Genomic DNA, 14,157 nt, shown 5'->3' with positions numbered 1-14,157 from the left:
ATGATTAAGGAATGTCCAGGTACCTCACTTTCCTGGATATTTTCAGTGGCCCTTGAAACTCCTTCCTGTAGCAGACATGACAGATGTGGAATGGAAAGGACTTTGAAAAGGTTGGTAAGTAATCCTAGGTTATCTGGCATGAATAAGTCATATCATCTTTTGAGCCAGATAGTACCTTTGGAGTTCTTTTAAAAAATTTAGCTGTGGGTGGCGGCTGTGGCTCAACGAGTAGGGCACCAGCCCCATATGCCAGAGGTGGTGGGTTCAAACCTGGCCCCGGCCAAAAACTGCAACAACAACAACAAATTTGGCCGTACTTATTGGTGGGATATCTTACATCCGTATTTTGTATGAAAATATATGAAAAATATATAAATGTTTCATATATTTTCTTATATGAAAAGAGAGATAATTAAAATTAACTCTTTCACTTAGGATCATCATTATAGCTGGAAAGGACCTTAGAGATTTTCTGGCCTGATACACATTTTACTGATGAGGAAACAGAGGCCAAAAGGAGGTAGGGTGACTTGGCCACAGTCTCAGAGAGAGTCAGTGGCAGGACTAGGACAGGAATCTATATCCCTTGTTCCCTGGCCTAGTCCTCTTTACACCATACTTCAAATATTGTCACAGGGACAGGACATGGTATAGTTACCCTCTTCAAGGAAAAAGACATTCATAGTAAAAAAAGATTTCATATGCAGCTTTGAACTTTTCACAGTTATTTTCAGTTGCTTGCATCTCATGTCTCAGAACTATTTTCTATTCTCCTAGAACTGGAGCTGGGACTGTGGTAGTGTGGTATACGAGATGAAGGCCTGCTTAGAAAAAGCTGGACAATTAAGAGAGTTGTTAACATATAGTGTTGCCTCCTGGGGGTATAAAATTTTTGTAAGCTGCTCTGAAACATTTTATGTAAAGAACTAGAATGAACTTGGAAATTTTGGACTATGGCAAGTAGCTCAATAGTTTAAGGACCGGTGATTGTGTCTTTGCTTTTTCTACCTTTGTCCAGGCCATCTCCACACCAATAGTATTCACTGCCAGGGTTCTCTAAGTTATGTATGAGTATCTCTGCAAGGGAGAGGGAAGAATCCCATTTCTGTTAGAATAGGATTAGAAGAATTAGAAGAATCCCATTTATGTTACAATGTTCTAACAGAAATGGGATTCAAAGCAGTTCAATCATTTTGCTAATTATTAATAGTTTAGAAAGTAAAATAAGCAGAAGGATAAATATGGGTTTGACTTATATTCATTTGTAATGTTTCCAAATGAAGAATTGATTTGCTTTTCTCTCTTAGCTGTGGAAGTATTTGATTTTATTCTGTGAACTGATACAGAAAAGCTATTTATAGTCTTCCTTTTTCGTGAAACATATATCCACTAGTATAAAAAGCTAGTGAAAAAATGTTGGGAATTTAAATTTTTTCTGCAAAAAAATCATATCAGCATAGTTTTCAGGTTCACTCTGAAAGACTGAAAGTATATGAAAGCTACTGATTCGTGTACATTGATTTTGTAACCTGAGATGCTACTAGATTGATTTAGCAATTCCAGGACTCTCCTGGTTGAGTCTTTGAGGTTTTCTATGTGTAAAATCATATGATCAGCAAAGGGTGATAGTTGAACCTCTTTGCCCATTTGGATACTATTGATATGCTTATCTTGTCTGATTGGTCTGGCTAGAACTTCTAGTACTATGTTGCACAGTAGTGGCAATAGTAGGCATCCTTGTCTGGTTCCAGTTCTAAGGGGCTTTTAATTTTCCTCCATTCAATATGACGTTGGCTATGGGTTTCTCATAGATGGCTTTTATCATTTTGAGGTATGAGCAGTGTCCCACTGTTGTCCATTTGTCCTCATGAGAAAAGATTTTGTACATGCCTCTTGTCCAGTTATTAATGGGGTTGTTTGCTCTTGTTGATTTGCTTGAGTTCTTTGTAGATTATAGTTATTAGCCCTTTGTCAGATTCATAACATGAATATCTTCTCCCATTTATTGACTTAATGCAATCCCCTTTATAATACCAGTGTCATATTTTGAAGATCTTGAAAAAAATTATTCTTTATTTCATATGGAACCAGAGGGGGGGGGAAAACCTGAATGGCCAATAAAATTCTACAAAATAAAAACAAATCTAGAGGCATCACATTGCCAGATAAGAGCATACACTGGGGATAATAATCGCTATTCAATAAATGGTGCTGGGAGAACTGGTTACTCACATATAAAAGACTAAAACTGGACCTGTACTTCTCACCACTTCCAAAAATTAACTCACGATGGATAAAAATCTATACTGTTTGTAACTTCCTTATATTTCATTTTCTTTATTTTTGCTACTTGTCAGTTGCTCTGTTTGGTTTTTGATAGTTTGATTATAAGATATCCTGGGGTGGGGTGGTGCCTGTGGCTCAAAGGGGTAGGGTGCCGGCCCCATATGGCAGAAGTGGTAGGTTCAAACCCAGCCCCCAGACAAGAACTGCAAAAAAAAAAAAAAAAAAAAACAAAAAAAAGATTTATCTTGGGATAGTTTTGAATATTCTTTTGTTTATCTCAAGATTTTTTTTTTTTTTTTCAGTTTTTGGCCAGAACTGGGTTTGAACCCACCACCTCCAGCATATGGGGCTGGCGCCCCACTCCTTTGAGCCACAGGTGCCGCCCAATCTCAAAATATTTTTTTTTTGTTTTTTTTTGTTTTTTTTATTGTTGGGGATTCATTGAGGGTACAATAAGCCATGTTACACTGATTGCAATTGTTAGGTAAAGTCCCTCTTGCAATCATGTCTTGCCCCCATAAAGTGTGACACACACCAAGGCCCCAACCCCCTTCCTCCTTCCCTCTTTCTGTCCCCCCTCCATAACCATAATTGTCATTAATTGTCCTCATATCAAAATTGAGTACATAGGATTCATGCTTCTCCATTCTTGTGATGCTTTACTAAGAATAATGTCTTCCACATCCATCCAGGTTAATACGAAGGATGTGAAGTCTCCATTTTTTTTAATGGCTAAATAGTATTCCATGGTATACATATACCACAGCTTGTTAATCCATTCCTGGGTTGGTGGGCATTTAGGCTGTTTCCACATTTTGGCGATTGTAAATTGAGCTGCAATAAACAGTCTAGTACAAGTGTCCTTATGATAAAAGGATTTCTTTCCTTCTGGGTAGATGCCCAGTAATGGGATTGCAGGATCAAATGGGAGGTCTAGCTTGAGTGCTTTGAGGTTTCTCCATATTTCCTTCCAGAAAGGTTGTACTAGTTTGCAGTCCCACCAGCAGTGTAAAAGTGTTCCCTTCTCTCCACATCCACGCCAGCATCTGCAGTTTTGAGATTCTGAGATGTGGGCCATTCTCACTGGGGTTAGATGATATCTCAGGGTTGTTTTGATTTGCATTTCTCTAATATATAGAGATGATGAACATTTTTTCATGTGTTTGTTAGCCATTCGTCTGTCGTCTTTAGAGAAAGTTCTATTCATGTCTCTTGCCCATTGATATATGGGATTGTTGGCTTTTTTCATGTGGAATAATTTGAGTTCTCTATAGATCCTAGTTATCAAGCTTTTGTCTGATTGAAAATATGCAAATATCCTTTCCCATTGTGTAGGTTGTCTCTTTGCTTTGGTTACTGTCTCCTTAGCTGTACAGAAGCTTTTCAGTTTAATGAAGTCCCATTTGTTTATTTTTGTTGTTGTTGCAATTGCCATGGCAGTCTTCTTCTTGAAGTCTTTCCCCAGGCCAATATCTTACAGTGTTTTTCCTATGCTTTCTTGGAGGATTTTTATTGTTTCATGCCTTAAATTTAAGTCCTTTATACATCTTGAATCAATTTTTGTGAGTGGGGAAAGGTGTGGGTCCAGTTTCAGTCTTTTACATGTAGACATCCAGTTCTCCCAACACCATTTATTGAATAGGGAGTCTTTCCCCCAAGGTATGTTCTTGTTTGGTTTATCAAAGATTAGGTGGTTGTAACATGTTAGTTTCATTTCTTGGTTTTCAATTCGATTCCAAGTGTCTATGTCTCTGTTTTTGTGCCAGTACCATGCTGTCTTGAGCACTATGGCTTTGTAGTACAGACTAAAATCTGGTAAGCTGATGCCCCCAGCTTTATTTTTGTTACAGAGAACTGCCTTAGCTATACGGGGTATTTTCCGGTTCCATACAAAACACAGAATCATTTTTTCCAAATCTTGAAAGTACGGTGTTGGTATTTTGATAGGAATGGTATTGAATAGGTAGATCACTTTGGGAAGTATAGACTTTTTAACAATGTTGATTCTTCCCATCCATGAGCATGGTATGTTCTTCCATTTGTTAATATCCCCTGCTATTTCCTTTCTGAGGATTTCATAGTTTTCTTTATAGAGGTCCTTCACCTCCTTCGTTAGGTATACTCCTAGGTATTTCATTTTCTTTGACACTATGGTGAAGGGAGTTGTGTCCTTAATTAGCTTCTCATCTTGACTGTTATTGGTGTACACAAAGGCTACTGAGGTGTGGACATTGATTTTATATCCTGAAACATTACTGAATTTTTTGATGACTTCTAGGAGTCTTGTGGTTGAGTCTTTGGGGTTCTCTAAGTATAAGATCATGTCGTCAGCAAAGAGGGAGAGTTTGACCTCCTCTGCTCCCATTTGGATTCCCTTTATTTCCTTGTCTTGCCTAATTGTATTGGCTAGAACTTCCAGCAATACGATGAATAGTAAAGGTGACAGAGGACAACCTTTTCTGGTTCCAGTTCTAAGAGGAAAAGCTTTCAGTTTTACTCCATTCAGTAAAATATTGGCTGTGGGTTTGTCATAGATAGCTTCAATCAGTTTTAGAAATGTGCCACCTATGCCTATACTCTTCAGTGTTCTAATTAGAAAAGGATGCTGGATTTTATCAAATACTTTTTCTGCATCTGTTGAGAGGATCATGTGATCTTTATTTTTGCCTCTGTTAATATGGTGGATAACGTTTATGGACTTGCATATGTTAAACCAGCCTTGCATCCCTGGGATGAAGCCTACTTTATCATGATGAATGACTTTTTTGATGATAACCTGTAATCTATTGGCTAGGATTTTGTTCAGAATTTTTGCATCTATGTTCATGAGTGAGATTGGTCTGAAATTCTCCTTTTTGTTTGGGTCTTTTCCTGGTTTTGGTATCAGGGTGATGTTTGCTTCATAGAATGTGTTGGGGAAGATTCCTTCTTCCTCAATTTTTTTGGAATAATTTCTGCAGTACAGGAATAAGCTCTTCCTTGAAGGTTTGATAGAATTCTGGAGTGAAGCCATCTGGACCAGGGCATTTTTTGGTTGGAAGATTTTTTCTTGTTTCTTTGAACTCAGTGCTTGAAATTGGTCTGTTCAGGAGCTCTATTTCTTCCTGGCTGAGGCTAGGGAGAGGGTGTGATTCCAAATATTGATCCATTTCTTTCACATTGTCAAATTTCTGGGCATAGAGTTTCTGGTAGTATTCAGAGATGATCTCTTATATCTCTGTGGGATCAGTTGTTATTTCCCCTTTATCATTTCTGATTGAGGTTACTAGAGATTTTACTTTTCTTTTCCTCGTTAGTCTGGCCAATGGTTTATCTATTTTATTTATTTTTTCAAAAAACCAACTCCTTGTTTCATTAATTTTCTGAATGATTCTTTTGTTTTCAATTTCATTGATCTCTGATTTGATTTTGGATATTTCTTTTCTTTTACTGAGTTTAGGCTTAGATTGTTCTTCTTTTTCCAATTCCATAAGATCTCTTGTGAGATTGTCGATGTGCTCTCTTTCTGTTTTTCGAATATAGGCATCTAAAGCGATGAATTTTCCTCTCAAAACTGCTTTTGCAGTATCTCACAGGTTTTGGTAGCTTGTGTCTTCATTGTTGTTATGCTCAAGGAAGTTAATGATTTCCTGTTTTATTTCTTCCTGCACCCATCTGTTATTCAACAGATGATTGTTTAGTTTCCATGCCTTTGGGTGGGGTAGAGCATTTTTTTAGAGTTGAGTTCCACCTTTAGTGCCTTATGGTCTGAGAAGATACAAGGTAAAATTTCAATTCTTTTGATTCTGTTGATATTTGTTTTGTGTCCCAGGATATGATCAATTTTAGAGAATGTTCCATGGGGTTATCAGAAGAACGTATATTCTTTATCTTTGGGATGGAGTGTTCTATATGCGTCTATTAAGCACAGTTGTTCTAGGGTCTCATTTAAATCTCTTATATCCTTGTTTTATTTCTGTCTAGAGGATCTGTCCAGCTCTGTAAGAGGAGTGTTAAGGTCCCCTGTTATTATGGTATTATCAGATATTATATTGGTCTGACTGAGTAAGGTCAGTTTCAAGAATCTGGGAGCATTAAAATTGGGTGCATAGATATTTAGAATTGAAATGTCTTCTTGTTGTATTTTTCCCTTGAGCAATATAAAGTGACCATCTTTGTCTTTTTTGACTTTAGTTGCTTTAAATCCACATGTATCTGAAAATAAGATTGCAACTCCTCTTTTCTTCTGAATTCCATTTGCCTGAAAAATTATCTTCCAACCCTTGACTCGGAGCTTTAATTCGTCTTTTGAAGCCAGGTGTGTTTCTTGCAGACAGCAAATGGATGGCTTGTGTTTTTTTATCCAGTCAACCAATCTATGTCTCTTCAGTGGGGAATTCAAGCCATTAACATTTATTGAGATAATTGATAAGTGTGGTAGTATTCTATTCGTCTTATTTTGTGAGAGTCCATTGCTTAGTTTTATCTTTTGCAACCGTGTGGAGGTTAGGTTCTGTCCTTTAATTTCTGAGTTCTTACTTTGCTGCTGATCCATTGTGGTGGTCAGTGTGCAGAACAGGTTGAAGTATTTCCTGTAGAGCTGGTCTTGTTGTGGCGAATTTCCTCAATGTTTGTATATCCGTAAATGATTTGATTTCTCTGTCAATTTTGAAGCTTAGCTTAGCAGGGTATAGAATTCTGGGCTGGAAATCGTTCTGTTTGAGTAGATTAAAGGTAGATGACCATCATCTTCTTGCCTCGAAAGTTTCATTAGAGAAGTCTGCGGTGACTCTGATGGATTTGCCCCTGTAGGTTAACTGGCACTTACTCCTGGCAGCTTGCAGAATCTTTTCTTTTGTCTTGACTTTGGACAGGTTCATCACAATGTGTCTTGGAGAAGCTCGGTTAGAGTTGAGGCGACCTGGGGTCCGATAGCCCTCTGAAAGCAGTGTGTCAGAATCTTTGGTGATAATTGGGAAATTTTCTTTTATAATATTCTCTAGTATGGCTTCCATTCCTCTGGGGCATTCTTCTTCCCCTTCTGGAAGTCCTATAACTCGTATGTTGGAACACTTCATAGAGTCCCATAATTCTGACAGTGAATGTTCTGTTTTCTCTCTCTTCTTTTCTGCCTCTTTTACTATCTGAGTTATCTTGAGAACTTTGTCTTCTACCTCTGAAATTCTTTCTTCTGCATGGTCTAACCTGTTGCTGATACTTTCCATTGCATCTTTAAGTTCCCTAATTGACTGTTTCAGTTCCTTCAGGTCTGCTATATCCTTTTTATATTCTTCATATCGTTCATCTCTTATTTGATTCTGTTTTTGAATTTCCTTTTGGTTATTTTCCACTTTATTAGCAGTTTCCTTCATTGTTTCCATCATTTCTTTCATTGTTTTCAACATGTGTATTCCAAATTCCCTTTCTGTCATTCCTAACATTTCTGTATAGGTGGAATCCTCTGCAGTAGCTACCTCATGGTCCCTGGGTGGGGTTGTTCTGGACTGGTTCTTCATGTTGCCTGGAGTTTTCTGCTGATTCTTCCTCATGAGTGATTTCTTTTATCTGTTTCCTTGCCCTAATTTTCATTTCACTTCCTCTTGCTCTTTAAGTTCTCGTGCCTGTGGACTAAGGGTTACAGGACCAGAAGGGTGAGAAGGTTGAAGAGCAAAAAAGGGATGAAAGAAAGGAGGACCGAGTGATAAGAAAAAAAAAAAAGAAAACTAGGGAAAGGAGAGGGGGTGGGTAAAAGGAATATTGACAAAAACAAGAGAGGCACAGAAAGAGGGAGACAGAGCAATATAGGTGTATAGTAGGGTACTTCGATACAACCTTAAAAAAAAAAACCACGTTCTGGGGGTGCCCAGTTGGGTGGTTACCTTGAGGTCAGCAGCTCTTTGCTAACCTGATCAGACACAGTGCCCCACCTCCACCAAGTAGAGAGGAAAGACAAAAATGCTATAAATCAAACCAAAACAAGCAAACAGAGGACTTTATGGGATAAAATTGGCTGGAAAAACCAAATAATAGCCGTAGAAACACTGACAAAAATGAAGTTCTAATTATTGAAATAGACAGCAATGGGAAATTATAATTAAACTAGAAAAGTTGAGAAAGAAAAAGGATCTGTATGGAAAAAGTTGAACTTAAAAAACAAAACAACAATCACCAACACCAAAATAAACAAAAAAACAACCAAACCAAAACAAACAACCAAACAAAAAAACACAACCAAAAACAAAGCAGTATGTATATGTTATTGAATATTGTCTGGGCAACACGTGGTCTTCTGGGGTATGAGATGTTAATTACAGTTCTGATACGACTGGAGGCTGCTAGTTTCTCAAACCCCAGCAGGTAGACCCCCTAAATCCCTCTTCAGCCCACTTAAAAGTCACTTTGAACTTGTTCACTTGCTGAGCAGAAGCTTTCCCAGGGGAAGTGCTTGTCGCTGGAATCACTGCTGAAGTGGCTATCCACTTACCCTGTGTGCCAAAACTGGTCTACCTCTGCCCCAGAGGGTTAGGGCTGCAAGGCGGCTCAGACTCCGCCCTTAGGCTACTTGGTCGCTGGGTTACCAGCTCCCACCCAATTCTAGCTCTGTGACCCTGATGGCAGAGCTTGCCGGAGCAGATCACTCACAATGGCTGCCGCCTGTGACCCAGAGCCAAACACTATTAGCCCCGTCTGGCTCAGCGGCTCAGACTGGGGCCCTAGACAAAGGCCAAAGTTCTCCGCACTCCCGCTCAGGCTCTCCCCAAGGCAGTTCAGCTGAGTGCCAAGTCCAAAGACACCAAAACAGTTCACAGGTGAGGCCTTTCTGGTTTGCAGTCTCACTGCTACTGAACTTACAGTTGCAGGCAGGTTTAGACGGATTGAATACACGCGACCACTTGCCGGTTTTCCACTGTTTTAGTCCTCCTCTTGGGGTCCAGAAGTCTCTCGCTGATTCCCTGTATCCTCTCAGGGGTGATGATAGGCAGATCCCACCAGCCAGAGATGCCTGGAGTCCTATCTCCCCAGACTCACAGTGCCCAGATGTAAGGAAGCTGTTACTTGGCTGCCATCTTGCTCCGCCTCCGTCCTATCTCAAGATATTTTAATTTCCCTTTTAATATCTTCTTTGAACCACTGGTTGTTGAGTAGCATGTTGTTGAATTTCTGTATTTGTGTGAATTTTCTGAAATTCATCCTTTTATTGATTTCTAGTTTCATATCATTGGGGTCAAGAAAGATACTTATATTATTTCAGTCCTTATTTATTTATTTATTATTTATTTATTTTGAGATAGAGTTTCACTCTGTCACCCTTGGTATAGTGCTGTGGGATCACAGCTCACAGCAACCTCAACCTCTTGGGCTTAAGCGACTCTCTTGCCTCATCCTCCTGAATAGCTGGAACTGCAGGCACCCGCCACAACACCTGGCTATTTTTTGGTTGCCGTTGTCATTGTTGTTTAGCAGGCCCTGGCTGGGCTTGAACCCGCCAGCTTCAGTGTATGTGGCTGGCACCCTACTCACTGAGCCACAGGTGCTAAGCCATTATTTCAGTCTTTTAAAATTTGTTAAGACTTATTTTGCAGCCAAAAATATGCTGTATTCTGCACAAAATTTCATGTATGCTTGAGACGAATTTGTATTCTGCTGTTACTGAATAGAACATTTTATATATGTTTATTGTGGTCACTTCACTTAAAATATACTTTAAGTTCATTGTTTTCTTATCAATTTTTTTGGTGACTAATATGTCCATAGTTAAAAGTCCATGTTGAAGTTCGTTATTCTTAATGTATGGCAGTGTATCTGTTACATTATATCTGTTAATATTTGCTTTATACATATGGTCACCCTGTATATTTAGGTGCTATGACATTGGATGATTGTATATTTATAATTGTTACATAGTATTTATAAGTGGCCCTTTTATCTTAAAATAATGACCTTCTTTGTCTCTTTTTACAGTTTTGCTTTAAAGTTTATTTTACTCTTCCTCGCTTTCTGTTGTTGTTTGTATGTAGTAAATTTTTTTATTTACTTTCAGTCTATGTGTCTTTAAATGTGACATGAGTCTCTTATACACAGCATATAGTTGGGTCTTCCTTTAAAAATCCATTTTGCAACTCTATATGTTTTGATTTAGAGAATTTAATCCATTTATATTCAAGGTAATTATTGGTAAGAAATGGCTTACTACTGCCATTTTGTTAATTGTCTACTGGTTCTTGTTTTAATGTGTCTTGTTCCTTTTTTTTTTTTTACCCTTTTATAATTAGATGATTTTGTCTAGTGGTGTGATTTGAGTACTTTTTATCTTTTGTGTATCTTCTATAGTTTTGGTTACAACAAAGCTTACATAAAAAAATCATATATTTATCATAGGCCACTTAAGTTAATAACAACTTAATTGTGATCACATATTATTAGTCTATATCAGCCCTTTCCACGTGTTATGGTTTTTTTTTTCTTTTTTGTAGAGACAGAGTCTCACTTTATGGCCCTCGGTAGAGTGCCATGGCATCACACAGCTCACAGCAACCTCCAACTCCTGGGCTCAAGCAATTCTCTTGCCTCAGCCTCCCAAGTAGCTGGGACTACAGGCGCCCACCACAACGCCCAGCTATTTTTTGGTTGCAGTTCAGCCGGGGCCACGTTTGAACCCGCCACCCTCGGTATATGAGGCCAGCGCCTTACCAACTGAGCCACAGGCGCTGCCCCACGTGTTATGTTTTGATACCATAATTTATAAATTTCTATTACATATCTCTTAACACATTATTATAACTATTTTTAAAATTTTATCTTTTACCATTCATATGAAAGAATAAGTGATTTATACACTACCAATACAGTATCAGAATATTCTGAATTTGTGTACCTTTACTAATGAGTTTAGTACTTTCATGTTTTTATGTTACTCTTTAGGTTCTTTTTTTCAGCTTGAAGAACTTGCTTTAGCATTTCTTGCAAAAGAGGTCTGAGGGTGATGATATCCCTCAGCTCCACTTCCCCAAAACCCCAGGAAATTTTTTATATTTCTTTCATTCCTAAAAGACAGGTTTTCTTTGTGAAGTATTTTTCATTGACAATTTTCTTCTTTTTTGTGGCCTGTAAGGTTTCTGCCAAATAATCCTTTGATAGCCTTATTTAAACTCACTTTGCTGCTGCTTCTTTTTTTTATTTTCCTCTCATTGCTTTCAGGATATTTTCTTTATCCTTGATTTTTGACAGTTTAATTATAATTTATTTTAGTGTAGTCACATTTGGATTAATTCTAATTAGCAATTTTTGAACTTTCTAGATATTTGCATCTTTTCCCATATTTGGAAAGTTTTTTACCATTATTTCTTTTCTTTCTTTTTTTTTTCTTTTGAGGCAGAGTCTCACTATGTCTCCCTGGGTATAGTGCTGTAGCGTCACAGCTCATAGCAACCTCAAACTCTTGGGCTTAAACGATTCTCTTACCTCAGCCTCCCAAGTAGCTGAGACTACAGGCGCCCACCACAACACCCGGCTATTTTTTTTGTTGTTGTTGTTATTGTTGCACTTGTCATTGTTGTTTTAGCTGGCCCTGGCAGGGTTTGAATCCACCAGCCTAGGTGTATGTGACCGGCGCCCTACCCATTGAGCTACGGGCCCCGCCCTATAAAAATGTTTTAATAAAAGACTTTAGAGTCTTAAATCTAAATCAAATATAAAATTAATCTCCAACTAACATGCCTATGTCCGGGCAAAACTGCTGCAGTGAAACACAAACATACAAAACAGCAGAAAAGACTAAAACCAAAAATGAAAATCTAAAAATGGACTGAGGCTGAAGCCAGGGGAGCTGGAGCGCAGCGCATCTGCTGCAGCTCATGACAGAGACAGAGATGTAGGTAAATGAGATTCATCTGTTAGTAAAGATGACAAAGGGGAAGCATCAAGAAAAGACACTCGAGCCACCCTTCAGCAGCACCTATCCTGGTGAACGCTCTGGGACATAACTACAGCTCTACAGTTAAAGATAAAACAGATCAGGGTTCTTTCTCTCAACGCGGAGGCTCCCGAGAAAGATAAATCCAAAGAGCGGGAGAGAGACCACTTAGAGTCCAGCAAGGACCCCACCATGGATGAGAACAAGGTGAAGGAAGTGCACCTGCCAGAGAAGAACTGGCACTGCCGCGAGGGGCCGCAGCGGGCAAGGAGGCTAAGCAACTGGCCCGGGTGCCGTCACCCTACGTGCGGGCCAGGCCCACAGTACCTTGAGCTGGGACGCTGAGCAGTGCAAGAGCCAGACGGCCTATAAGAACCCCGTAAAGAGCTCAGAGATGAAGTTCACGTGAAGAGGGAGCAGAAGGAAAACCATGACCTTCTTCCGGAGGCCCCGCAGATCTGTTGGTCTTTGGAGCCACCTCCTGTAAATTTCTCATCCAGTGTGAACCTGGAGCCCTTGGGCCACAACGCCCATGACCGTGGGGGTCGCCGGCTTTCCCCCCACGAGCAGCATCACCAGCCTGGACAGGACTCACGTGGACTCATGCCTTCATGGGCATCAGTCCCTTCCTGGCCGGAGAGTGCTCCCCATACCCCTCCTTCCACTGGCACCCCATACGGGACCCTCTGAGGGATCCTTACCGAGAACTTGACATTCACTTAAGAGACCTGCTGGCCAGGGACTTTTTGCTAAGGAACGACCGACCGGCTGCACAGTCTATAGACTCCCTGGCTATACCAAGCAGAGCGCTCCTCAGAGACACGGAGCCTGGCCACTATAACCACCACCTGCACCATTCTCTGTGTCCTCGGAGGAGGCCACCTGGAAGAACAGGAGTGTTTGCACATGCTCCGGGAAAACTATGAGCACTCACAGCTCCAGTCTATCCAGCCTGCCTCCCTGAACAGACGCCTGCCCCACTCAGACCTCATTACTCTGGGACTCCCCACCAAGCACTACTCCCAAATCAGTCCTGGGGTATTCAGTAACAGGGGACCAAAACGGACTCCTCCATATATCTTTCCAAAAGGCCCATCGATCCACGAATGGATTAATAAATTGTGGTATATGTATACCATGGAATATTATGCAGCCTTAAAGAAAGATGGAGACTTTACCTCTTTCATGTTTACATGGATGGAGCTGGAACATATTCTTCTTAGTAAAGTATCTCAAGAATGGAAGAAAAAGTACCCAATGTACTCAGCCCTACTATGAAACTAATTTGGGGCTCTCACATGAAAGCTATAACCCAGTTACAACTTAACAATAGGGGGAAGTGGGAAAGGGGGGGTGGGTAGAGGGAGAGTGATCGGTGGGATCACACCTGTGGTGCATCTTACAGGGGTATTTGCGAAACTTGGTAGATGTAGAATGTAAAGGTTTTGGCACAGTAACTGAGATAACGCCAGAAAGGCTATGTTAACCACTGTGATAAAAATGTGTCAAATGGTCTATGAAGCGAGTGTATGATGCCCCATGATCATATCAATGTATACAGTTATGATTTAATAAAAAAAAAAAAAAACGGACTCCTCAACCAGGCCCACCCATCCTCCTCCCCACCCTTTCCGTTGCGCAGCTCTGAGCACACTTCTCCCTCTTATCTCCAAGCTGGGGGGCTGCCTGGTCTCTCCAAGAAGGAGGACTCCTCTGTAGGCAGATAAGGGAGAGGCCACCTCTCCACACACTGAAGGATATCCCAGCTCCTAAAGGGGGAGTAGGAGCCCAACGGAAGGAGAAGCCCCCAGTAAACACAGCGCCAGACTTCGGGGAGAGAGAGAGAGAAAGAGAACTCCTGCACCATTAACACAGACTAGTGGGAAAACTCCCACCTCTTCCCCTTGTTAAAAAAATGTATAGATCAGTGCAGATTTTGAAATATTTTGTGTATTATATGTTGAGATTTTTCAGGTCTT

The 14,157-nt window shown here is 40.0% G+C and overlaps 1 pseudogene; it reads left to right on the top strand.

Moving 5' to 3' along the window:
- On the top strand, positions 1–14,048 carry LOC128572480 (autism susceptibility gene 2 protein-like; annotated as a pseudogene).
- The last annotated feature ends 109 nt before the right edge of the window (positions 14,049–14,157 follow it).

The sequence above is a fragment of the Nycticebus coucang genome, chromosome 20 (assembly GCF_027406575.1).
Source record: "Nycticebus coucang isolate mNycCou1 chromosome 20, mNycCou1.pri, whole genome shotgun sequence".
In the NCBI taxonomy this organism is placed as follows: Eukaryota; Metazoa; Chordata; class Mammalia; order Primates; family Lorisidae; genus Nycticebus; species Nycticebus coucang.
Note: the sequence above shows the minus strand (reverse complement) of the source record. Positions and strands in the feature narration are given on the sequence as shown.